At 44.8% G+C, this 25981-nt stretch overlaps 1 long non-coding RNA gene across 2 annotated transcripts in view; it reads right to left on the bottom strand.

Moving 5' to 3' along the window:
• The window catches only part of LOC130705539 (uncharacterized), a 45184-nt gene that overhangs the window by 2291 nt on the left and 16912 nt on the right, over positions 1-25981 (bottom strand). Inside the window, exon 2 of one of the 2 annotated variants that reach the window (XR_009005820.1) lies at positions 13825-13934. This is a non-coding gene — a long non-coding RNA (uncharacterized LOC130705539). Of the gene's footprint in view, positions 1-13824; positions 13938-25981 lie in introns of both variants that reach the window. The other variant, XR_009005819.1, reaches the window with a different exon arrangement.

Consider the following 25981-nt stretch of genomic DNA (forward strand, 5'->3'; position numbering starts at 1 on the left):
TCAGAGAAGGAAGGATCAGAGATAAAATACATCAAGTCTCTGGCACTCAGTGAAGAATAGTAGGAATTAAACTGTAGCCAGAAAGATTCCCAGAGGAAAAGACCTTGGACAGGGCCGACTGGCCAGGTTGGTGGATACCCCTGGATGTAAAGAACAGAGAAACCCTCAAGTAAAGGAGGGACAAAATAGTGGGGATGCATGTGGGAATAAGCTCTTGGAAATCTCACTTGGTCTCATGGCACTTCGGCTGCTTTCGAAATACAATAACTCCAGCTGCACACCAGCAGAGGCTCTGATTGCTCCTCAGCAAACAGAGAACAAATTGGTCCGTCCTCTGGAGCCTGGCCACTACAGTGACTCAGCCATTTCACTTCCTTACTCCCTGTGGCTCTTCAATGATTTCTCTTTACCAGAGGTCCACTTGTCCCTGAATAAACAGTTCAAATTCCAGAGAGAGGGACCGGATTGGCCCCGGTTGGTTGGTGTTTACAAGTCGCTGGTACCATTAATTCGCCTTCTCACAGCCCAACCTGGTCCAAATAGCTGAAGCCAGGGCTGGGGTCATGTGCTACACAACATGGCCTGCTGGTAAAGAATGGCTTGGGCAGGGCAGGCAGCTTGAGCAGCTTGTGCAGTACAGTGGGGAGTGGTTGGGCAAGGTAGAGCTAAGACAGGCCTTCCTGGGGTTGGTGAAGGGATGAAGGCAGGTGCTGAGGAGCTTAGGTAGGCAGCGATGGGCGGGTGGCAGCAGAATAAGAGAAAAAGAGTTGAATTCTCAGGCTGAGGCAGGGGACTTCTTTAGACAAGCAGGATGCCAGAAGGCTTTGGAGCAGAGGATGAGGCACTTCCATTCATAAGCAAATACCTGGGAAAAGACTGTTATCCCCAAGTCCTACTCCTCTTGACTGTAGGCACAAGAGTCATAAGTTCTGTCTCACCCAAGATGATCCAATCAGACTATTTGTAAAGGGCAGCCCTCCCCAACTTGTCACCCAATTGGTCTTGGCCTTGCCTGCTTTGTTAGCTATGGAAAGTCCTTGGAAGTCAGTTCAACCTCCTTATTTGAATCCTTCAGAGAAAAGGGGCTTTGGGTTGCCCCCCAACCCACCCACCATGTGGATATCTCATTATCCCAACTCACAGATATTAAGATTCCTCTCCTTAGAATGCCCTGCCCTCTACCACCAGGCCCCATTTCACTCAAAGCACACACAAACACACATGTACCACCCACGTGGCTAATCCAGCTTGTTCAGCTCCTGATTCACTGCCTCCCGAAAACCTTCCCTGACCCTCAGGCTGGGTTAGGGATTCCTGGACACTCCCACCTCTCTCTGCTTTCCTGTATCACAACACACTTCACACATCACATCTGTACAGAGGAATCAGACACAGTGCTTGCCTTGGAAGAGCGCAAGTGTAAGCTGAGGGCTTCCCTGGTGGTGCAGTGGTTAAGAATCCACCTGCCAATGCAGGGGACACAGGTTCGAGCCCTGGTCCAGGAAGATCCCACATGCCACGGAGCAACTAAGCCTGTACACCACAACTACTGAGCCTGTGCTCCAGAGCCCGCGAGACACAACTCCTGAAGCCAGGGCACCTGGAGCCTGTGCTCTGCAACAAGAGGGGCCACCTCAATGAGAAACCTGCACACGGCGATAAAGAGTGGCCCCTGCTCGCCACAGCTGGAGAGAGCCCACATGCAGCAACAAAGACCCAACACAGCCCCCCCCCCAAAAAAAGGTAAGCTGAGCATTGCAGGGCGATATCAGAGCCAGAGGGCGTTTGTTTGAGGAGCACAGAGAAAAGAGCAGTCAATTCTAACTTTGGCAGGGTGGGATGAAATTGAGGTGTAAAAAGAAAGGCATCCTAGAGATGTTTAGGAATCAGCTATATCTTGAAGGATGAATCATACTTGGACAGGCAGGCATTGGGGCAAGGTCAGGTGCATCACACTGGGAACCATGGAAGTAACCCAGAACCAGGGGTCAGAATCTTCAGCTCTTCCTCTGACTGACTGTGTGACCTTGGGCAAGTCACTGCACCTCTTTGGGCCTCAATTTCCCAAAGCTTTAAGGAAAGGGTTGGACTGGGTGCTCTCTGACAGTCTTGCCCCTGCTTACTCCTAGACTCGTCTTCCCCTATATTTTTTATTGATTCAGCAAATATTCATTGACCACCTACTATATAGCACTGAGAATACAATGAGGGGACAAAAGAGATGTTTGTATACAGTAGGGGGTAAGTGTTGTTAAGGTTAAGTGCAGGCTACTCTGACAGTGAGTAACAAGGACACCTGCCCACTGAGGACAGGAATGCCCTGATACTGTGGCATTTCAGCTGAGATCTGAAGGATAAGGTGAGTATGTCCCATCCTAGGCAGAGGGTAATAGCCTGGGCAAAGGCCCAGAGGTGAAGAGGAACGAGGCTCAGCTGAAAGGAGCCCCCAGTGATTCAGCACTGGAGGTGGGGACGGGGCTGGGATGGGAGTGGTAGAAGGGACCTGATCACCAAGGGCCTCATGAGCCGTGGAAAGACATTGATATTTACCTTAAGAGTAGTGGGAAGGGGGACTTCCTTGGTGGTCCAGTGGGTAAGACTCTGTGTTCCCAATGGAGGGAGCCCAGGTTCGATCCCTGGTCACGGAACTAGATCCCTATTGCATGCCGCAACTAAGAGTTTGCATACCTCAGCGAAGATCCCACATGATACAACTAAGACCCGGCACAGCCAAAATAAATAAATAAATATTAAAAAAAAAAAAAAGAGTAGTGGGAAGTACCTAAATTCCAGCCGATGGATCATCTTCTCAAAGCCTCAGTTTACTCATCTATAAAATAGGGATGATAAAGTACCCGCCTTACATGATATTGAGAGGATCAAATGCATTAATATGCATTAAGTGCTTAAAACACAGCCTGGCAGATAGCAGTAACTAATAAATGTTTCCTTTCATTATTATTATTATCATTATTATTCATCTGGTTAATTCTTACACATTCCTCAAAGTTCAGCATGGATACTGTCTCTTCTGGAGCTCCCTCCCCACCACCGACCGCCCACACCAGGTTATGTACCACTCCTCTGGCTTCCCAAAGTCCCTGTTCTTCCCTCTCTCACCCTGCACAGTAATTTGCTATTGACTTCTCTGCCTTTGCCCCTAAACCGTGAGTTCATCAAGGGCAAGGATTGTGCTCTATTTGTCAGGCACAAGGCTGAGCACAAAAAGAATGAAGGTGCTCAGCTGTGGTAGGCTGAATAATGGCCCCTCCAAAGACGTTCACATCCCAATCCCTGGACCTCAAGGGTATGTTACCTTACATGGTCAAAAGTACTTGGCAAATGTGATTCTGTTGAGATGGAGAGATTATTCTGGATTATTATATCTGGATTATCTAGATGAGCTTAATGTGATCACAGAGTCCTTATAAGAGGGAGGCAGGAGGATCAGTCAGTAGTAGGAGATGTGATGATGGAAACAAAATGTGCTGGTGATGTGAAGAAGGGCCCACAAGCCAAGGAGCACAAGTGGCCTCCAAAGGCTGAAAATGGTAAGGAAATGGATTCTCCCATAAAGACTCCATAAAGAACACAGCCCTGTCCTCACCCTGATCTTTTTTTTTTTAATATTTATTTATTTGTTTATTTATTTATTTCTGGCTGCGTTGGGTCTTAGTTGCCGCATGCAGGATCTTTCGTTGAGGCATGCAGGCTCTTTGTTGCAGCGCATGGGCTTCTCTAGTTGTTGCTCGGGCTCCAGAGCGCGTGCGCTCAGTAGTTGCAGCACGGGCTTAGTTGTCCCATGGCACATGGGATCTTAGTTCCCCGACCAGGGATCGAATCCATGTCCTCTGTGTTGGAAGGTGGATTCTTAACCACTGGACCACCAGGGAAGTCCCTCACCTTGATCTTAGACTTCAGACCTCTAGAACTATAAGAGAATAAATTTGTGTTATTTTAAGCCACAAAGTTTGTGGTAATTTGCTATAGCAGCAATGGGAAATTAACATACAAGCCAACCATGAAGCAGGGATTAGAGAAAGAATAGTTGTGGGGAGAAGCTAATGCTCAGTTCAGGCCCTCCCTGATCCCCAGCATCAGTGACAGCAGGGCTGGGGTTTATGCTGGCCCCATCTGCCCACTCCCTTAGCACATCCTCATCAAACTGGGCCCTCCAGGAGCAAGGGGCCACCGTCATATTAACTTCATCTCTGGGCTCTCATGACTTGGTGAGTAGAGAAGGGGGAGAAGAATCAGTGGATCTAATGACATCAGTGGACTGTTTTTCCTGGCTCCAGAGGATAGAGGTTGGAGAACAGAGTAATGGAAAGAACACTGGCCCAGGAGAGCTGTATTCAGTTCCTAGCTCTGCCACCAGCATCCTGTGAGATTTTGAACGAATTATACAGTTGACCCTTGAACAACTTGGGGATTAGGGGCGCCAACTCTCCTGGCAGTTGAAAATCTGAACATAACTTATAGCCAGCCCTCTGCATCCCGGATTCAACCAACCATGGATTGTATAGTACTGCGGTATTTACTACTGAAAAAAATTCGTGTATAAGTGGACCCATGCAGTTCAAACCCATGATGTTCAAGTGTCAACTATATACTCCAGACCTACTTTTTCTCTTGTATTCCTCATCCTAATAAATGGGGGAAATCAGGGGTATTTCTAAACTCCAACCCCCTTCCCCTAACTATACAATCATTTACCAAACCCTGTCATTTTTATCCCTGAAAATTTCTCAGATTCTTCCCCTCCTCCCCCTCCTCATGGCTGATATCCTAGTTTAAGTCTTATCATCTCATTCAGAGATTAACTGGAGACCTTCTGTATATGTACATGGATTCTGGTACTAACCTCACAGGAGACCTCCCCTCCTCAACATCTGCACTCTTTTCATCCCCTCAGCCAGAATGATCTGTCAAAAACACTAATCTGACCAAATCGCTTCCCTGCCTACAACCCATCAGTGGAGTCCCATCACCAAGGTGATATGGTCTAGAAGCCTGAGAATGACTTCCAAGGCCCTGCATCACCGAGGCTCTGATGGCTCAACTAGCCACATCCCTCTCCTCTTCCTGCCTCACAGTTTGTGGTCCAACTATGCAATACTACGTACTGTTCCCTGAATACATGCAGCATTTGTCACAGGCCTACCCACATTTCTTCTTCCTTTCTAATGGAACTCTGATTTTATTGGGGCAACAAAATGCTTAGCTACAAATCACCTTTCAGTTTTCCTTACGGTTAGATGTGGTCACATCACACAGCTCTGGCCAATGAGATGTAACAAGTCCTTGGTGAGGCTTTCAGGAAAGCTCTTTAAAAGATGACACAGTGTTTTCCCTTTGCCATTGCCCTCCTTCCCCTCTTCCTTCCTCCCACTTGGAATACTCATGTGATGTCCGGAACTGCAAGTGTCTTGTTGCAACCATGAAGGCAATAGTCAAAAACTATGAACAACAGATTAGAAGCACATGAGGAGCCTAGGTCTTCAGTGGTATCTCTAAGCTGCTACAGCAACCCTGGATTATCTCCCCAAGACCTCTTCTTACTTGAGAAAAATACATTCCTTACTGCAGGGCTTCCCAACCAGTGAACACATTCTTATTGATTTGTTCAGTTTATTTCCTCAACCCTCTGAGCAGCCAGGGGTTTGGGCTTTTACAACCCAAGCCCTGGGCTCTTACAACCCCCAATCATCTCTGGCCCCAAACAGTCTGTCTCTCTACCCTACTGGGACAAATGAATATTTTTGTACATACACCACTATGTGACAAAGATTAGAAAACTTTGTCTCAGCGGTTTAAGTTTGCTTATTACTCTGCCCCACTTGGCTGTTGCCTGTGTCTCTCAGTTTGACCACTTTGATGAAGCCTATATTGGACTTCAGGTTCACCCCAGATGTCCACTGCCCCTACTGTCTCCACTGCTATGAGTTCCATCCCAACTCACCTCCAGATTGTCATTGCTGTATTGCTGCCTGCATCTGTCTGCCGTGCAGACAGGGCTCCTCTTGGGCTACCCATTCAGTGGCACTGACCTATCTTTGACCTCTCATGCTCCGTGTGGCCTCAATCCCCGCCACCCCACTAACTCAGCATCTTTGCTCACCTCCAGATCCCCAGGAATATCTCTCTTTCTCACCTGCTCTCTCACTCTTGCTTATCATTAGGGGTGCACCCTTTATTTCTCTTATCCCACTTTGCTGGACCCCGAGTGCCTTACTGAAATAGTTTTTTGGCCAGACCAAAGTGGGCTAAGAAGAGCTTTACACTATGCCCACAACTAGTGCTCCTTATCTGCAAGCCACTTTACTAACCTGGTCCTCTGTGCCAGCCTCCCTCCACACTTACAGTGATGCTTTCTCTTGGGACCCCTTTGTCCTCATTGTGATCTGGCTTCCAATGCCTCCTTTCCCCACGATCTCAATATCCATCAGATATGCTTATATACATCTGAACCTCAAATATGAACAATCCCAGTTCTTACTTGTGGAGTCTATGCTAACCTGGGGATGCAGCTAGACACCCGAAGGGCCTAGAATATGTGCAGGGTCCTGAGCCTCCTGTGACAGAATGAATATTTAAATTCTTGAGGCCTCAGTTTCCCCATTTGTAGATGCAGGAGCAGGACTACCTGATCTTAGCTTCATCAGTCTGATACCAGGAAGAACCCCGGGGGCAGGCTTGAGGCCCCAGAATACATTAGAACAAGTCTAGGAGCTGGGGGAGGGGGAAAAATGAGGGGGAGAGGAAGTTTTCAATCAGGTGCTGAGCTTTCACTGCCAAAAAATTTCCCACAAACAAACCCACCCCAGCAAAGGAAGCTACTGTCGGCTGGCATGCTGCAGAAAAGAAGGCGGGCACGAGGCCTCATTAATCCAGCGACTGTGGGATCAGTTGCAGATACCCCCAGCCCACCCACTTCTCACCATCTGCTGCTGCCGCCGCGGAGCTGAAGGCGTGCGGCTGTGGTGGGAGTCCAGCCTGAAGCCCGCAGAAGGACCTGCACCCTAGACTACGGGGCAGCCTCGCAGCACGGACCCATAGGTTCCCTTGAGGCCAGGATCATGCCCCAACCTTGTCTCCCAACCCCCACCCCAACCTGAAATGTAATGTCACAACCCTCCACGGGGCCCTCCCTTGGAAGCACCTGAGGGAGAAGCCCCAGCGCCCTGAATAAATATTAAGCAAATAAGTGATCAAATTGCATTGATTGAGAACCCATTGTGTGCCAGGCACATACCTTATCTCCCATAAATACTCTCCAAAACCACACTAAGACTCTCCAAAACTAATCTGTCATAATTCTTGATGATTTCAATATGCACATAGATGATCCTTTCAATATCCTAGCTTCTGAATTCCTCAACCTCTGCTTCTCCTTCCCCCTCATTACTCCCCTTCCTGCTCATACCTTAGGCCTTAAGACCTGAGTTTCAATTTCAAGCATCCTCTTGTCAATGCCTACTTCCTATCCCACTCTCTTTAGTACCCTGACTCAAAATAACCCCTCAGCCCACTGGGACCTTCAATTCACTTTTTACTGTCCGTCCCCCTCCCACACCCCATGTCCCCAATTCCCTTCCTATTCAGTTTAAATCCATGATCAAACATATAATCCCACCCCTGCAAACATTCTTTTTTTGGGCCCGCCCTCATTTCACTGTACTCTAGTTCATTCGCACTCTCTCGCTCCTAGATGATGTCTTCCTGCTTTCTCCTCTTTCTTTCAAACCTCCAATACCTCCTCCCTCATCTTCATTCTCAAGTGAAGACTCTGCTTCCTATTCCTACCTTTCTGGCCATCTCTCAATTTCTTCCTCATCTCTTTGAACTCTAAATATTGGAGGCTCTTGGACCTTTTCTCTAACTACATTCACTTCTCAGAATCACGCATCCAGGGACATAGCTTTTAATATAATTAATGTTCAGAAGATTCCCAAATATATTTCCAGCCCATATCTCTCCCCTTGACTATGGAGACATATATACTATTGCCAAGTTGACATCTCCACCTTACTGTCTAAAGGGCATCTTAAAATTAACATAGCCAAAAAAACCATTCCTTTTTACCTTCTCATCCACTCAACCTACTCTCTTCCCCATTTTAGCAAATGGCAGCACCATCCTTCTAGTCTTTCAAGCCAAAACCCTTGGAGTGACCCTTAACTCCATTTGTTTTCCTTCCCTTCCCTAGACATTTTCCCCATCGTGCAGAGACTTGTAACTTTGTTCACTATTGTAACCTCAGCTCCTGAAAGAGTGGCCCTTAGTAGGTGCTCAATAAATGTTTGCCTAATAGTTAAATTATTGAATTGAATGACTTGGGTACCAAGTCATTAATCCATCTGTTCATTCAATAATTAAAATAATTACAGAATGTGATAAGGGCTGGGAAGGAAAATACTATGGAAGAAATAGCAGAGGGGCTCTACCTAGCAGGGTAAAAGTCTTTTCTCTGAGAAAAGGACTTTGAAATGAGACCTAAAGGATGAGAAGGAGTCACTGTGAAAGAGACAGGCAAAGAACATCAGTGCAAAGTCCTGGAGGTAGTAAGAGCTGAATAGGTTCTAGGAAATAACAGATGGCCAGAAGGGCAGAAGAACAGGGAGGGAAGGGACAGAGATGCCAGAAGACATTGGAGAGCTGGCCAGATCACGCAGGCTTTTGCAGACCCGAGTAAGGACTGTGGATTTTATTCTAAGGTCACTGACTTCATATGTTTTGTCAACTTTCTAAATAAAGAGTATGGAGTAATATTAAGACCTGAGGATTTGGATCCCTGTTCTGCCAGGCTTACACTATGCGACCTCTACCAAGTATCTCTCCCTCAGGATAACCATTTCTGACCTGCTTACTTTGTAGCATTGTTTTCAGGTTCAAGTGAGATTAGCCAGGGGTCTTCAGAAGTGTCATTGCCAGAGCTTGTAGGACATTTTAACCAGATTGTTAAAGACACAGACCAAGCAAAAGGGAAAGCTAGAAATGGATTGCATTTAAAGAGGTTAAATATAGTTTAAATGAGCAAGGACTGTCCTGCTATGGTGCAAGTGAAAAGGCATTTTCTAGCAATGCCTGGGGGTTTCCAGCCAAGATGCCAGCTATGTTCCTGGCATTTGAGAAGGCAGGTTGAGAAGTGACCTACTGACAGGAAAGTACCTGGAGCCTGGAGTTCTGTCCTGTTAAGGCCACAAAGTTGGGGCTTGCTTTGCCTACCCCCAGCTCTGGCTTGGCCATTAACCCTCACCCCCAACCTTCTCCCTCTGCAAAGACTTGTTGGACCCCATCTCTGTGCTGAGGGAGGGTCAAATATAAACCTAATGAAACTGCCTTGAAGTCAGGACAGCCCCAAGAAGAATTATAAAAGGATTAGGACATCTGAATCAGGCTGGCCAGACCTATGTGCACTGGTGACCTAAGGGAGCCAGGCTGGAGTTCTAGCTCAACACCGGTTGGACAGGGTGGTGGCTAAAGGCAGCTACAGCTCCTCCCCTCCATCTTCATACAGTTGCCCACAGGTGCCCAAAGGAAACTGAGGCAGTTCAGGGAAAAGGAATAGACTTGCACACACTAACATGGCCAGGCCAAGCCCAGGCATGGGGTCTGGGAGCTCAGAGCAGACTTAATAACAATGATGCCTTTTCCTGAGTACAAACCAGGAGACAGGAGCTTTCATACATTCTCTGTCATCTTCTTTCACCCCTTTGAAGTACATAGTATTTTTCCCACTTTACAGGTGAGGAATCTGAAATGCAGAGGAGTCATGTGACTCTCCCAGGATCTACAGGTTGTCCGTGGAGAAGTTGGGATTCTAGCCCAGTCTGACTCCAAAGTTTATGTACTCTTTCTGCTAAATCTCATTACCTCTCCCAGGATATTTGCTTCTTCCTCCTCTCACAGAGCCTGAGGGAGGGGACAGCTAAGGCACTTTTGCAACAGAAGCCTTTGCCCCTCCAAGGTGGAAATTTCAGAATACTTACTTTATCATATTGTCGGGAGGATTTAATGACTTCGAACACAGGCGAGCACACAGTGAGTGCCTAATAAACGTTGACCCTAATCATCATCGTCATTGTTTTCATTATCATCATCATCTAACCAAGATCCCTTCCTATGCAGCTGTGCCTTTACGCTCAGGAGACCCCAGGTTATTCCTCTCTCATTGGGGTGAAACCCCGGAACCTGGTAGAAGAGTTAAGGCAGTGATTCTTAAAGTGTGGTCTCCATACAAGCAACGCCAGCATCACCTGATAAACTGTATAAAAAATACAAGTGTTCAGGCCCCATCTCAGCATCTATTAGATTGGAAATTTGGGGTGGGGCCCATCAATCTGTGTTTGACAAGCTCTGCTAGTGACTGAGGTGTATGCTGAATTTGAGGATCACTGAGTAAAGGTATCTGCTAGCTACTGTAACAGATAAGCTCACCCACCCAGTAGCTTAACACAGGGAAGTTTACTTCTCATTCACACAAAGTCCTAATGGGTGTTCCAGATGGGCAGGAAGCTCTCCTTTGAGTGGAAATATGTAGACCCAAGCTCCTTCCATGTTGTGGCCCTGGACTCCTCTGCATCTAGTCAGCTGACAGGGGAAGAGAAAGAGGATCACATGTTGAGGTTTCTGTGGAGCCACTCTAACTGCAGGAGAGGCTGGGGATGCAGTCAAGCTCTGTGCTCTGGAAGAAGAGGAACCACGTAGAGATTTTGGTGACCCCAGCAATGACCGCACTTGGTATTCAAGGCCCTCCGTGACCTCACGCCTGCTTATCTCTCCAGATCCATCTCCTGTCTTGGCCCCTTTCACTCTGGAACCCCAAAGCCCTCAAAGTGTTATGAGACCCCGGGAATTCTATGCCTTTGTACACACGGTTTCCCTGCCTGGGATGCTCCTTCCACACTGGCCCTCTCCACCCGCATTCCCACTCGCATCAGCAGTGAACCTGCTCAGGGTCTGGTCCTCCCTCACTCTAGGCCCTGGAAGAGGCCTCCACCCCGCCCACCACGTACGCCTTAGAGTCATTCTGTCTCCTCACTGCAATGTGAACTCCTGGAGGGAGCAGCAAAGTCTAATACCCTTGTGTGTCCACAGAGCCCAGCAAAGGCCTGTCATGGAACTGGCCTCAGTAAATGCTTGCTGAATGAATGGAGGAGGGAGGGAGTGCCTAAGAAGAAACTCTGGGCCAACAAGGGCCAGGCAATTTCAACAGCAGAATTACTCCTGCAAACACTGGGTAAGAAAAGCATTTCCATTTGCAAGTGGCACTTTCTCTCCTATCACTGGAAGGAACAGCTGAAACCTGCAGTGAAACCTGCCCACTATGAGGTATGTGGGAGATGTGTGCTGGGGTGGCACTGGTGACAGAAGCAGAACTGTCACTGGGGTCTCTCCCAGGGATCAGAGGGAATGGAAGTGGTAGATCAGAAGCAGAGAATCAGAAATGTGAGGTGTAACTAGCGGGAGGGGTCAGGAAGTCTGCCATGGTAGAACTTGGCCATATGGAAGGACCCCTGGAACTTGGTGATTTGCCCACCTCCATAGCAGACCAACACTTCTATCCCTTTCAATTTCCCATTCCCTGTCCTAGCCAGTTTCCATCTCTTCCTTCGTCTTTTCTAAGAACCCCTGACATGCTGCATAGCTGCCCTTCTCCCAGCCCCATCCCACATATATAAACTAACTCTCCTCTAAGGTAAGACACAGGCACTGTGGAAAGAGCATGGGTTTGGGGTCAGACCTAAGTTCAAATCCTGACTGGGTCACTTACTGACTTTGTAATGGTTGGTTTCCTTGTCTAATAAAATAGAGATAAAAGTATTAACCTTAATGAGTTGCTGTGAGAGTTAAATAAGAAAATGTATGTCAATCACACATAGTAGATAAGAAAGCTATTTTTGTTATGCTGATCTTATGACCGTGTGTTAAATCTTCCCTACTAGACTAAAAGATCCTTGATGGCAAGGACATGGCTTCTTGTGAACACTGAATCCCTGGCGCCAGCATCTAGGGCAGTGTCTGGAACCTAGTAGATGGTTAAGAAATATTTGTCAATATGAACTGTTTTGTTAATAGAAAAAAAATACGCTGATACATGACAAGTAGCACAGATACACAAATCCAAAGTTTGACCCATCCTCTGAAGCTGCCATCCAGCTGTCATCATTCTTATACACAGCAAGAATTGGACTCATTATTAAAATCTCTCAAAGTAACTTCCCTACCAGCTGTCCTTCAGGCTGCAATAAGATGACAAAGATCTGACATCTTCATCACACAATTACTAAAACATCCTTCTTGAGCTGCCATTTAAAAATGTTTGCCTAATTTAGCTGGAGTTTGGGTTTAACTACAGGAAGAACGTGGGCTTGAATTTGGGAAAGGGAGGAACAGATAACTAGGTCCCTTTCACTCGCTGAAAGACTTTTGTTAGGGAACTCCCAAGTAAGACTCGCCTAGTCAAATAAAACAAGCAACACACAAAAAAGGAACTTGGAAAGAAAGAGGTCTTGGAACAGGAGTCTGAGAAGACCTCACTCCAGCAAAAAATCCTTCAGTGTCTCTCTAGGGCCTCAGAACACAGGGTCAAGATGCTTGGTCTGGCATTCAAGCCTTCCAGGATCTGGCTACACCTCCTCTCCTGACCAGGGGCCAGTTTTATTTCTTCTGTGCAGTGGGGTTGGTCTAGTCCATCAGCCAACAAATATTTATTGGAGATTTGCTATGCACTCAACATGATTCTAGAGGCTGGGGATAAAGCAGTTAACAAAGCAGATAAAATTATCTAGCTTCAAGAAGGAAACAGATGATTAAAATGACCACATGAATAAACAATACAGTCATTTAAATGGTGATAATTGCTTACTATATTAGTTCCTTTTTCCTTTGTGCTGGCACTGGTGAGTGAAAGTGGCAAAACAAAACTTGTGCTTGATTCAATGTATAGTTGGTTTTGGGTTTTTTTTCTGGCCACACCACACAGCTTGTGGGATCCTAGTTCCCCAACCAGGGATCGAAACTGGGCTCACAGCAGTGAAAGCAACAAGTCTTAACCACTGGACTGCCAGGGAATTCCCTCAATGTATAGTTTTAAACAGCCTTCTTTGATGTTCTAAAGACTCAAAGAAATGCTCTGTACCTTCCCCTAGCACTGCATTGAGGCCCATTAACTGATATTTACAGCACGCTATCTTGTCCTTCTGACTAGATCGGTAGCTGCTTGAGGTCACGGACAGAGTTTGATTTTCATGAAGGCACCAGAGACTACCTGCCGAATGAATGAGAGAAGGATTGCGCCAACCCTGGGCTGTCTTTCCACTGACCCCCTAGTCGTAAACTCTTCTCAATACTTTTCAATCCTTTAATTCTTTTCTGCCCTACAAAGTTTCTGCTACTCTTGCAGTGGGCCTGTCCTGGTTTCTAAAGGGGTCTGCTGGGGATAAAATCCCTTGGAGCTGAGATCCCTGCAGACATTAAATAGCATCCTGGAAATAAGCATGGCTATTTTCTAACCCAACTCAATGAAAATAATGATCGCAAAAGTCATCACCTAGTGAGCATCTTCTATTGCCAGGCAACATGCTAGGGCCTCGACATAGAATGTCTTTCTAATAAGTAAAAAATTCTGCCTGGTAATCCTCACAGCGCCAATAACCGTGAGAAATACATGGAAATTACTAGCTGCTATCAATATTACTGTGTCTAAAACTACCGTTTTCCCCTGCATTAGAACAATCTGAACATTGTTAGGCAAAGACATCTAAGCAATTTTAAAATTATTTGAGTCATGACAGAGAGACTCACAACTGAAATATTTACCTTTCAATTTCAGGTGAGGATGTTCCCGGAGATGGAAGATGTGACAAGTTCTCGTGTCGTGTGAGCATCGGAGAAAAGTTCCCCTGACAAGTCACGTGCAGAGATGGGAACTGCTGATTAAGGAGAGGATTAATTTTATCTTCCAAGGATTTCTGCCAGGGAAATACTCTTAGATTTGTAGAATGGTGAGGCTGGAAGGGTCTCTTGAGGTCTCCTGCTCAGCCCCTTTGCCTTATGGATGGGGAAATAAAGGCCCAGCAATCAGAAGGGCATCCTAATTGTTCAGACTGCCTCTTTACATGCCCCTCTCCAACCTGTATCCCACACGTATCCTAGAGTTCACTGCAGGAACAAATGGATAAAAATAAAGGGGGAGTTTGGATCTTGAGTTATCCATTAGTTTACTTAACAAATATTTATTGAGTATTTTCCAGGCACTTTTCTGTTCTGGGCACTGGAAATATAGCAGTAAACAAAGCAGACAAAAATCTCTGCCCTCATGGACCTTACATTCTAGAAAGAAGAGGAGGACATTAAAAATATATACATACAAACGTAAATTGCAAAGACTGTTAAATGGTCATAAAAACTAGAGAGAAGAATAAAGCAGGAAGGAGATAGGAGGGCCAGTGGGGAGGGGGCTAGAAACTTAAGTAGAATAGTCAGAAAAACCCTCACTTAGAAAGTGATAGAAAAAGGAAGGGAGCCAAGTGGATATCTAGTGGACAAAATACAGACAGAAGGAACAGCAAATGTAAAGGTCCGGTGTGTCCAAAGAACACTGAGGAGGCCCATGTGGCTAGAGCACAGGGAGTGAATTGTAAGATTTTGGACATGAGTTCAAAGAGATAATAGGGGGCTGGAGAGGGGTGTACCATATCCTGAGGGTGTGTGCCATCAATGGCTGGTTTCCTCTCATATTCATCCTTCCCTGTACTTCTCCCTTGCTCTCTGGCTTCTGGCTAGGTTTGGCCAGTGGGAGACACTGGCAGGAGGTTAGAGAGAGAGGGAAGAAAAGCCAAGTATATCTCCCACTCTTCTCCGTTTCAAGTGGTATATCTAGTAGGGGCCACAGCTTCCCATGGCTCCAGCTCCCACCAGACAGGCCCACCTTGGTTCTGGTTCCAGTGGGGCAGCTCCAGCCCTTGGGCTCCCTTTATTCCCGCATCCCTAGGGGAATTTGCATTCCCCTGCAATTGCAAATCTCTGGGTTGCCTCACCTTCCCTTTGTTGCCCTTTTAGCTCTTCTAATGCCCTCGTAACTAACTCCCTGTATTAAACAATCTCTAGTAAATTACCTGGTGTGGGTTGTTTTCCCAGCTGGACCCTGACTGATGTAGGCCCCATAGGTCCCTGTAAGACTTGAGCTTTTACTCTAAGTGAAATGGGCAGCCATTGGAGGGTTCAAGCAGAGGTTCATGAAGGGCCTGCAAAGCCCAGATGAAGCATTTGTGCTTCCATCAGTATTTCTTGAATTGAAGACACCTGCCCAAAGTCACACAAAATTTGTGATTGAACAGACCCCTGGTGTCTGCTTCTCTGCTCTCTACTCAGTGTTCAATAAATGGCGTGGAGGAGCCAGAGATTTCAAAGACAAGGAAATGTATTTGCATATTTTTAAGCAGTTTTGCCCAAGACTCCAAGTCTTTGAAGCCCTTTGGAGGTCAGGAGGGGAGATGACACTGCGCAGAGGAAGCCTTTTCTCTATTTGATTTCCCAGGAATGCCAGGAGAGATGAAGAAAAGCTAACCCTTAGGGAGTCTCTGCAATATCCTAGGCACCCTGCCAGGCAATTTCACATCCAATGGCTCATTTAATCCTACAAGGACACTACTCAGTGGGTGTTATTATCTTTATTTTGCAAACACAGCTTTTGAGTTTCAGAGAGGTTAGGTAACTAGTCTAAGATCACACAGCCTCCTATTCCATTGACAAGTAGATGAAGGATTAATTCAAACCTTCAATGTGGCCATCAGGGCAGTGGAGTAGGGAAGTCTTTAGGGAAAGTCATTGGACAAGAGGCCAGATCTTTGGACTAAAAGTCATTTTGCCTCCCTGAGTCTCAATTTTCTCATCTATAAAGTAGGAATAATATCAGTGATACCCATTTCAAAGGATAGTTTTGAAGATTAAGATAGGCTACTGCATGATAAAGACTTTGTATATTTTAAAGCTCTATACCAGGGACTTCCCTGGTGGTGCAGTGGTTAAGAACCTGCCTGCCAATGCAGGGGACACACGTTCGATCCCTGGTCTGGGAAGATCCCACATGCCATGAGCAACTAAGCCCATGGGCCACAACTACTGAGCCTGCGCTCTAGAGCCTGCAAGGCACAACTACTGAGCCCACATGTCACAACTATTGAAGCCCGTGTGCCTAGAGCCTGTGTTCCACAACGATGAGCAGCCCCTGCTCGCTACAGCTACAGAAAGCCCACACGCAGCAACGAAGACCCAATGCAACCAAAAATAAAAAATAAATTTAAAAAATAAACGAATAAAAAATAAAGCTCTATACAAAAAGCTCTGAACTTGAGGTCCATGCCTAAGCTTTGAAGTCCATGAACCCCTTGAAGTTGATGCCAAAATTTGTAAGTACAGGCAGAGATCTGCTGATCCTGCAAAAAATCTGACTTTCTTCATGCCTCTTCTACAGATAAGCATCTTGGTGTGTGGGTGGTGATTCTATTATTTAAAGAAAGGCTTTGAGCTCCCTTCTGCCTTCCCCAAATGACGATACAAGAAGTTGGAAGTTGAGGATTGGTTCAAGATGGCGGAGTAAAAGGACGTGTGCTCACTCCCTCTTGCGAGAGCACCGGGATCACAGCTAACTGCTGAACAATCATCAACAGGAAACCACTGGAACTCACCAAAAAAGATACCCCACATCCAAAGACAAAGGAGAAGCCACAATGAGACGGTAGGAGGGGCGCAACCACAATAAAATCAAATCCCATAACTGCTGGATGGGTGACTCACAAACTGGAGAACACTTATACCACAGAAGTCCACCCACTGGCATGAAGGTTCTGAGCCTCATGTCAGGCTTCCCAACCTTAGGGTCCAGCAACGGGAGGAGGAATTCCTAGAGAATCAGACTTTGAAGGCTAGAGGGATTTGATGGCAGGATTTTGACAGGACTGAGGGAAACAGAGACTCCACTCTTAGAGGGCACACACAAAGTAGTATGCACATCAGTACACAGGGGAAGGAGCAGTAACCCCATAGGAGACTGAACCAGACCTACCTGCTAGTGTTGGAGGGTCTCCTGCAGAGGCGGGGGTGGCTGTGGCTCACCGTGGGGACAAGGACACTGGCAGCAGAAGTTCTGGGAAGTACTCCTTGGTGTGAGCCCTCTCAGAGTCTGCCATTAGCCCCACCAAAGAGCCGGGTAGGCTCCAGTGCTGGGTCACCTCAGGCCAAACAACCAACAGGGAGGGAACCCAGCCCCACCCATCAGCAGACAAGTGTATTAAAGTTTTACTGAGCTCTGCCCACCAGAACAACACCCAGCTCTACCCACTACCAGTCCCTCCCATCAGAAAGCTTGCACAAGAGGGCAGACAGCAGAAGCAAGAAGAACTACAATCCTGCAGCCTGTGGAACAAAAACCACAATCACAGAAAGATAGACAAGATGAAAAGGCAGAGGGCTATGTACCAGATGAAGGAACAAGATAAAACCCCAGAAAAACAACTGCATGAAATGGAGATAGACAAACTTCCAGAAAAAGAATTCAGAATAACGATAGTGAAGATGATCCAGGACCTCAGAAAAAGAATGGAGGCAAAGATCGAGAAGATGCAAGAAATGTTTAACAAAGATCTAGAAGAATTAAAGAACAAACAAACAGAGATGAACAATACAATAACTGAAATGAAAAATACACTAGAAGGAATCAATAGCAGAATAACTGAGGCAGAAGAACGGATAAGTGACCTGGAAGACAGAATGGTGGAATTCACTGCTGCAAAACAGAATAAAGAAAAAAGAATGAAATGAAGACAGCTTAAAGACCCCTGGGACAACATTAAATGCAACAACATTCACATTATAGGGGTCCTAGAAGGAGAAGAGAAAGAGAAAGGACCCGAGAAAATATTTGAAGAGATTATAGTCGAAAACTTCCCTAACATGGGAAAGGAAATAGCCATCCAAGTCCAGAAAGAGCAGAGAATCCCATACAGGATAAACCCAATGAGAAACACATTGAGACACATAGTAATCAAACTGGCAAAAATTAAAGACAGAGAAAAATTACTGAAACCAGCAAGGGAAAAACGACAAATAATATACAAGGGAACTCCTATAAGGTTAACAGCTGATTTCTCAGCAGAAACTCTATGAGCCAGAACGGAGTGGCATGATATACGTAAAGTGATGAAAGGGAAGAACCTACAACCAAGATTGCTCTACCCAGCAAGGATCTCATTCAGATTCGATGGAGAAATCAAAAGCTTTACAGGGCTTCCCTGGTGGCACAGTGGTTGAGAATCTGCCTGCTAATGCAGGGGATACGGATTCGAGCCCTGGTCTAGGAAGATCCCACATGCCACAGAGCAACTAGGCCTGTGAGCCACAACTACTGAGCCTGCGCGTCTGGAGCCTGTGCTCCACAACAAGAGAGGCCACGATAGTGAGAGGCCCACGCACCATGATGAAGAGTGGCCCCCGCTTGCCGCAACTAGAGAAAGCCCTAGCACAGAAACGAAGACCCAACATAGAAATCAATCAATCAATCAATCAATCAATCTTAAAAAAAAAAAAAGCTTTACAGACAGGCAAAAGCTAAGAGAATACAGCACCACCAAACCAGCTCTACAACAAATGCTAAAGGAACTTCTCTAAGTGGGAAAAACAAGAGAACAAAAGGACCTACAAAAACAAACCCAAAACAATTAAGAAAATGGTCATAGGAACATACATATCGATAATTACCTTACACGTGAATGGATTAAATGCTCTAACCAAAAGATACAAGCTTGCTGAATGGATACAAAAACAAGACCCATATATATGCTGTCTACCAGAGACCCACTTCAGACCTAGGGACACATACAGATTGAAAGTGAGGGGATGGAAAAAGATATTCCATGCAAATGGAAATCAAAAGGAAGCTGGAGTAGCAATACTCATATCAGATAAAATAGACTTTAAAATAAAGAATGTTACAAGAGACAAGGAAGGACACTATGTAATGATCAAGTGATCAATCCAAGAAGAAGATATAACAATTATAAATATATATGCACCCCACATAGGAGCACCTCAATACATAAGGCAACTGCTAACAGCTATAAAAGAGGAAATCGACAGTAACATAATAATAGTGGGGGACTTTAACACCTCACTTACACCAATGGACAGATCATCCAAACAGAAAATTAATAAAGAAACACAAGCTTTAAATGACACAATAGACCAGATAGATTTAATTGATATTTATAGGACATTCCATCCAAAAACAGCAGATTACACTTTCTTCTCAAGTGCGCACAGATCATTCTCCAGGATAGATCACATCTTGGGTCACAAATCAAGCCTCAGTAAATTTAAGAAAATTGAAATCATATCAAGCATCTTTTCTGATCACAATGCTATGAGATTAGAAATCAATTACAGGCAAAAAAACGTAAAAAACACAAACACATGGAGGCTAAACAATACGTTACTAAATAACCAAGAGAGCACTGAAGAAATCAAAGAGGAAATAGAAAAATACCTAGAGACAAATGACAATGAAAATGCGATGATCCAAAACCTATGGGATGCAGCAAAAGCAGTTCTAAGAGGGAAGTTTATAGCTATACAAGCCTACCTCAAGAAACAAGAAAAATCTCAAGTAAACAATCTAACGTTACACCTAAAGGAACTAGAGAAAGAAGAACAAACAAAACCCAGAGTTACCAGAAGGAAAGAAATCATCAAGATCAGAGCAGAAATAAATGAAATAGAAACAAAGAAAGCAATAGCAACGATCAATAAAACTAAAAGCTGGTTCTATGAGAAGATAAACAAAATTGATAAACCATTAGCAGACTCGTCAAGAAAAAGAGGGAGAGGACTCAAATCAATAAAATTAGAAATGAAAAAGAAGTTACAACACACACTGCAGAAATACAAAGCATCCTAAGAGACTACTACAAGCAACTCTATGCCAATTAAATGGACAACCTGGAAGAAATGGACAAATTCTTAGAAAGGTATAACCTTCCAAGACTGAACCAGGAAGAAATAAAACATATGAACAGACCAATCACAAGTAATGTAATTGAAACTGTGATTTAAAATCTTCCAACAAACAAAAGTCCAGGACCAGATGGCTTCACAGGTGAATTCCAGCAAACATTTAGAGAAGAGCTAACACCCATCCTTCTCAACTCTTCCAAAAAATTGCAGAGAAAGGACAACTCCCAAACTCATTCTATGTGGCCACAATCACCCTGATACCAAAACCAGACAAAGATACTACAAAAGAAGAGAATTAGAGACCAATATCACTGATGAATATAGATGCAAAAATCCTCAACAAAATACTAGCAAACAGAATCCAACAACACATTAAAAGGATCATACACCATGATCAAGTGGGATTTATCCCAGAGATGCAAGGATTCTTAAATATATGCAAATCAATCAATGTGATAAACCATATTAACAAATTGAAGAATAAATACCATATGATCATCTCAATAGATGCAGAAAAAGCTTTTGACAAAACTCAAAACCCATTTATGATAAAAACTCTACAGAAAGTGGACATAGAGGGAACCTACCTCAACATAACAAAGGCCATATACGACAAACCCACAGCAAACATCATTCTCAAAAACTGAAAAACTGAAAGCATTTCCCCTAAGATCAGGAACAAGACAAGGATGTCCACTCTCACCACTATTATTCAACATAGTTTTGGAAGTCCTAGCCACGGCAGTTAGAGAAAAAAAAAGAAATAAAATGAATAAAATGAAAAATAAAATGAATCCAAACTGGAAAAGAAGAAGTAAAACTGCCACTGTTTGCAGATGACATGATGCTATACATAGAGAATCCTAAAGATGCCACCAGAAAACTACTAGAGCTAATCAATGAATTTGGTGAAGTTGCAGGATACAAAATTAAGGCACAGAAATCTCTTGCATTCCTATACACTAATGATGAAAAATCTGAAAGAGAAATTAAGGAAACACTCCCATTTACCACTGCAACAAAAAGAATAAAATACCTAGGAATAAACCTACCTAGGGAGACAAAAGACCTATATGCAGAAAACTATAAGACACTGATGAAAGAAATCAAAGATGATACCAACAGATGGAGAGATATACCACGTTCTTGAATTGGAAGAATCAACATTGTGAAAATGACTCTACTATCCAAAGCAATCTACAGATTCAATGCAATCCCTATCCAATTACCAATGGCATTTTTTACAGAACTAGAACAAAAAGTCTTAAAATGTGTATGGAGACACAAAAGACCCCCAACTAGCCAAAGCAGTCTTGAGGGAAAAAAACGGAGCCGGAGGAATCAGACTCCTTAACTTCAGACTATACTACAAAGCTACAGTAATCAAGACAATATGGTACTGGCACAAAAACAGAAATATAGATCAATGGAACAGGATAGAATGCCCAGAGATAAACCCACACACCTATGGTCAACTAATCTATGACAAAGGAGGCAAGGATATACAATGGAGAAAAGGATATACAATGGAGAAAAGACAGTCTCTTCAATAAGTGATGCTGGGAAAACTGGACAGCTACATGTAAAAGAATGAAATTAGAACACTCCCTAACACAATACACAAAAATAAACTCAAAATGGATTAGAGATCTAAATGTAACACCGGGTACTATAAAACTCTTTGAGGAAAACATAGGAAGAACACTCTTTGACATAAATCACAGCAAGGTATTTTTTGATCCACCTCCTAGAGTAATGGAAATAAAAACAAAAATAAACAAATGGAACCTAATGAAACTAAAAAGCTTTTGCACAGCAAAGGAAACCATAAACAAGACAAAAAGACAACCCTCAGAATGAGAGAAAATATTTGCAAGTGAATCATCAGACAAAGGATTAATCTCCAAAATATATAAATAGCTCATGCAGCTCAATATTAAAAAAACAAACAACCCAATCCAAAAATGGGCAGAAGACCTAAATAGACATTTCTCCAAAGAAGACATACAGATGGCCAAGAAGCACATGAAAAGCTGCTCAACATCACTAATTATTAGAGCAATGCAAATCAAAACTACAATGAGGTATCACCTCACACCAGTTGGAATGGGCATCATCAGAAAATCTAAAAACAGCAAATGCTGGAGAGGGTGTGGAGAAAAGGGAACCCTCTTGCACTATTGGTGGGAATGTAAATTGATACAGCCACTATGGAGAACAGTATGGAGGTTCCTTAAAAAACTAAAAATAGAATTACCATATGACCCAGCAATCCCACTACTGGGCATATACCCAGAGAAAACCATAATTCAAAAAGACACATGCACCCCAATGTTCATTGCAGCACTATTTACAATAGCCAGGTCATGGAAGCAACCTAAATGCCCATCGACAGATGAACGGATAAAGAAGTAGTGGTACATATATACAATGGAATATTACTCAGCCATAAAAAGGAACGAAATTGGGTCATTTGTAGAGACGTGGATGGATCTAGAGACTGTCATACAGAGCGAAGTCAGAAAGAGAAAAACAAATATCGTATATTAACGCATATATGTGGAACCTAGAAAATGGTACAGATGAACCAGTTTGCCGAGCAGAAATTGAGACACAGAAGTAGAGAAAAAATGTATGGACACCAAGGGGGGAAAACGGCGAGGGTGGGGGTGGTGGTGTGATGAATTGGGAGATTAGGATTGACATGTATACACTGATGTGTATAAAATGGATGACTAATGAGAAAAAAATTTTTAAAAAGAAGAAGAAAGGCTTTTTCATGCAACATGGTTCCCAAATGTAAACCGACTATCTGCTGTATAGACTATGTACTCTGGACTTTAGAGGAAATTCAAAGGATTTGCAAGGGTAATTTCGATTACATACGATTTTTGCCTCACAGACTGTCTTTAGAATCCAACTCCTGCATAAGATGTGACTTCTCTGTGTGTTTGTGGCAGGAGGGTCTGTGACTCCCAGTAGCAGATTTTCAAGGGAGAAAGTGACCCAAAGTTGGCTGGGAAGCACCATTCTAGACAAATCTTACAAGTATTACAATGTTAATAATGATGAACATGCTATGGTGATTGTCACTACGTATACGTTTACTGAGCATCTACTATGTATGTGTCAGGCATAATTCAAGAATGAATTAGAGAAATCCATGACCCCACATGGCTCATAGTGCTGTGGGGATAAGGAACCAAGTGTAGCTGGCAGGTTTCTTGGAGGAGGTAGACTATAAGCTGGATCCTAAAGGATGCTAGGGATTTTAACAGGTGAAGATGATAGAAGGGCTTGCCAGGCAGGAGGCAAAGACATAGAGTAAAGAAGGTGGCAGGGGACTTCCCTGGTGGCGTAGTGGTTGAGATTCTGCCTGCCAATGCAGGGGACACGGGTTCGAGCCCTGGTCTGGGAAGATCCCACATGCCGCGGAGCAGCTGGGCCCGTAAGCCACAACTACTGAGCCTGCGCGTCTGGAGCCTGTGCTCCGCAACGGGAGAGGCCGCGATAATGAGCGGCCCGCGCACCGCGATGAAGAGTGGTCCCCGGTTGCCACAACTAGAGAAAGCCCTCACACAGAAACGAAGACCCAACACAGCCATAAATAAATAAATAAAATAAATAAATAAACCCAAAGTTTATTAAAAAAAGAAGGTGGCAGGGCCTGCTTAGAGAATGCTTAGGTGTGACTGGAGTACAGGCTGAGATGTGGGATGAGCAGAAGTAGAGCCTGGCTATGGATACCTTCCGTGTCAGCCAGGATACAAACTCTCCTCTCTGTCCCTATTTCCCCAACTCATTCAGCCCTTTCTCTCCGCCAGCACCCATTCCAGGGCTGAATGCCTATGGATGCTTGGAAGAGGGAGACCCTTAACCTAGATAAAAGCAAGACAGACTTGGATTCCTGTCCTACTTCATCTACTATCCGGATATGTGACCTTGGGCAAGACCCTTCCTCTCTCTGCACCTCAGTCTCTTCATCTCTAAAATGGGAATAGTCAGACTTCTCCTGCCAATAGTACCCGGTAGGGTGTTTGGCACTTGGTGGGAGCTCATTTCATGTTAGTTGAACTGGGCTTTTGGAGGGCATCAAATGAGGTGGTAGATGGTTGCACGATTAGGAAGAAAGACCAAAGATGGCCTCAAAGCCCTGCGTTATTGCCATGGTCACTGACCTTGAGCTGCTCTCACTCCAACCAGAGGCAGCAAACTCTCAGCCCTCTCGCTTCATGCCAAGCTCCCACTGCTGCAGAGGAGACAGGAGGGAGATGCATCAATTGCCTGGACTGATGCCAGACATTGGAAATCTCCCAGTGCATGCTAATGCCATCGACCTCGCTAGGATGTGCTGGGTTTTCAAACAAGTTTATTTGACTCTGATTCACCTCTGAAGAAAAGAAAGGTTACATTATTGCTATGAAGAAATACCAAGAACAAAGTCATCCAAACAACAACAATTCTCCCCAGGCTTCAACTTTCCCAACTTCTGTTTAGGTTTAGGTGACATGCCCTTGTTAGAGAGGCCACCATCCACTTATATGATTAACAAATGCTCACTTTGAGCAGACCCTGAGCCAGGCCCTGAGGGCACCAAGAGAACACAGAGCAGACCCTGTGCTAAAGAAGCTCCTGGTCTAGGGGCAAGAAAAAGGCAGAGTTGTGGACGCAGACAACTGGGTGTGATGGGTCGTAGGATGGGGTAGCCCAGAGTGCTGTGAGAGCCAGAGAAGGGAACACTCGTTAGCCTGAGGTGGGCAAGGCCAAAGAGGTTTTAAAGGTACCAGACCCTCTACAGGCTGGACCCGACTGCGGCCACAGTGCTTCTTTCTCTGCACCTGCCCGCATCCTCTGCATCACCACGCCAATGACCTGCAGCCCTTCATCTGCTCCAGGCCATTTCATGCAATCACACCCATGATAAAGTATGTAAAATGAGGCTTGGGAACTGATGAGTGAAGCCTCTTCCTGAAGAGGATTCAGACAAGGTCTCATAGGGAGATGCTTGAGTTGGCTCTTGGAATGAGTAGGAGTTCACCCAAGGAGTCATCCAGGGGTTCCTCGTGGCATGTGGGTAGGAAAGAAAGCATGTACAGGGGATGGTACAGAGTTCATTGTAACTGGAGCATAAGAGGAGCGTGGGGGAATGTGGGAGTTGAGGCTGGGGGCAGGGAAAAGGTAGCCGAGGGCCTTGGATGCCAAGCTAAAGAGTTAGGACTTTATCCTGTAGGTGATAGGAGCCCTTTGTGGGTTGTAAGCAGGGTAGTGACTTGATTAACCCTCAGAATGACCCCAGGGTCCTTGAAGTAGGTCCAGAAGAGGCCAGATTTCTACAAACTGAAGGAGAAAATGCTGAAATCAGACTCAAAGACAAGAAAGTGCATTCCAGGCCCCAGCAGAGGCTCAGCCAGTGCGTAATCGCTCCTCCTGCTAGCCTGTGGGGGGCCAGGACTTCCCAAGGTTACCTTTCCTGATGGCCTTTGATGTCTCCAGCATTTCTCCCCCACTCTTCTAAACCATCGCCTTTCAGCAGGTTCTGCGCCAAGGACAGATTTGATGGCGAGCAAATGGCCCACTGGAGAAATAAAATGCTTGTGTTTCTTCAGCAGGGAAAGCTGTTGGGGTTTTTTATTATCATTATTATTATTTTTCTCTGAGCCACACAAGTGGCAGAACATAATAATATCATTTATTCTAACTCACTCTTGCAAATCAGAACTTTTTAATATTTTCCTTTCAAATGAAAATGCCATTTATCATTATCAAATGAAGTGCTAATGAAAACAACATGTGTAAGAAACACATTCACACAGCAGAGCGTGATGGAGCACCTTGTCAGCAGTCCATAGTCTCGCCGTTAATTTGATTTCTGCCAAAAATCACTTAAGTGAGACTTGGAGATTTTTTTCTTAATGCTCCAGGCCCTTCTACTGAGGCCTGCTTATTCCCCTCTCCTGAGAAGGCTCTG

The sequence above is a fragment of the Balaenoptera acutorostrata genome, chromosome 1, assembly GCF_949987535.1.
Source record: "Balaenoptera acutorostrata chromosome 1, mBalAcu1.1, whole genome shotgun sequence".
NCBI lineage: Eukaryota > Metazoa > Chordata > Mammalia > Artiodactyla > Balaenopteridae > Balaenoptera > Balaenoptera acutorostrata.